Genomic DNA, 2009 nt, shown 5'->3' on the forward strand with positions numbered 1-2009 from the left:
CATGGCTTACAGTGGGAGACACACACTCACCGCCCTGCCCCAATACCTTAAAACTGAGAATAAAATCCACTTTCCTGGAGAAAACCGAAAACCAGAGAGACCATCCGGGAATCGTCAGCCAACATCAAAGGTAAAGTGTGGGGCAGTCTGTACTTAGCATGCAGAGCCAAAAGAAGGGGGCATTCAAACAAAATATGGGCAACTTACTGGAAGGCTCCACAACCACAAAGTGAGGGTGGCTCATGACGCAAAAGAAAACCATGGGTCAGCATGGTATGGCGAATGCGGAGATGACACAGTGTGGTCAAGTCTTTCGGGAGACGCGAAAGGAAGAACGCCACAGGCCTGTTGTCACCTTAATCACGTGAAGTTTATTAGAGAGAGGAGTAGCCAACCAAGTATGGGCCCATGATTGTGCGAAGTGGGATTTGATGTGGAGCCGTAAATCCTCTGCAGGAGGGGTTACAGAAAATGGGTGGTAAGTGACTGCACCTCCAGCCAAACGAACAGCGAGCTCAGTATCCGAGATGACGACATGGCCAGGGACCCAAAGAAAGTCAATGGAACAAGCAGCACGGTGAATATCAGCGAGATGGTCATGAATGGCAGAGACCAAGGGATGGCGCGAAAAACACCGGTCAATAGCAAGAAGGCCACTCATCGAGTCCGTACATAACAAAATGCGGTTGTGTTGGGACTGTTTAATGAAGGTAAGAGTCTGGGAAATTGCCATCAATTCCTCAATAAACACCCCACATCTAGATGGCAGCAGATAATTTTCCGTTCCAATAGAGGACGTGCAGGCATACCCAACATGATCAGTAGATTTAGAGCCATCAGTCTAAAAAACGACAGCATCCCAAAACTCTCACAAAATTCGGCGGAAAAAGGAAAGTAACACCACCAGGGGGGATGGAATCTTTCGGACCACGGCAGAGATCCATCCGAATTCGAGGCCGAGGTACTAACCAAGAGGGGGGTGGGGGTGGGTGGAGGGAACGGAGCGAGGAAGACAGGACAAAGAAGGAAGCTGAAAACACGACAAAGAGATGCAAGGCGGAGCCCAACCGATAAACCCGCCTGTGGTCGGGAGTCGGGTGGGCGACGTCCATGGTCTGGGAACAGGATAGAATAGGAAGGATGCGTAGGAGAGGAACGGATAACGAGTGCATAAGACACCAGAAGCTGGGACCGCCGAACAGAGTGGGGGGTGGATCCCAGCTTCAACCAGGAGACTGGTCACCGGTGCCTTCCCTACTAGCCCTATTGATAAACGGATACCACAATGGTAAACTGGATCCAGCATGTGCAGTGTGGAAGGAGCAACAACCATAAACTTGTCAACCATAGTCCAAGTGAGACAGAACTAGAGCATGATAAAGACAGAGAAGGAGGCAACGGTCCATACCCCAATAGGAGTGGGCAAGGAAGCGAAGGACATTGAGTTTACAGAAACATTCTACCTTCAGGAGTCTGATATGTGGCAGTCAAGTGAGCTTGTTGTCGAAAAGAAGACCCAGGAAACGAAACTGTGGGACCAAACGGCAATCGTTGTGCAGCGAGATAGAGCTCTGGATCAGGGTGGATCGTAGTACGGCGACAGAAGTGGATCACCCGCGATTTTGAAGGAGAGAATTGAAACCCGTGTGAGAGGGTCCATGCAGATGCACGCCGTATAGCTCCCTGGAGCTGCCGCTCTGACGATGCCATCGAGGAGGAACTAACCCAAATGCAGAAATCATCCACATACAGGGCAGGGGCAACCAAAGGACTGGCAGAGGCCACAGGTCCATCGACAACAATGAGAAAAAGAAGGACACTCCAGACAGAACCCTGTGGGACACTGGTCGTCTAGGTCTGTGGAGAACTAAAAACAGTACCAACTCAAGCTCTGAATGACAGATAAAAATCGGTAGTGGGCCCCAAAGATCCCACTGATGAAGGGTAAGTAAGATGTGATGGCGCCAGGCCGTGTCATAGGCCATTCGAAGGTCAAAAAACACTGCAAC

This window comes from Schistocerca gregaria, unplaced genomic scaffold (assembly GCF_023897955.1).
Source record: "Schistocerca gregaria isolate iqSchGreg1 unplaced genomic scaffold, iqSchGreg1.2 ptg000362l, whole genome shotgun sequence".
NCBI classification, from domain to species: Eukaryota; Metazoa; Arthropoda; class Insecta; order Orthoptera; family Acrididae; genus Schistocerca; species Schistocerca gregaria.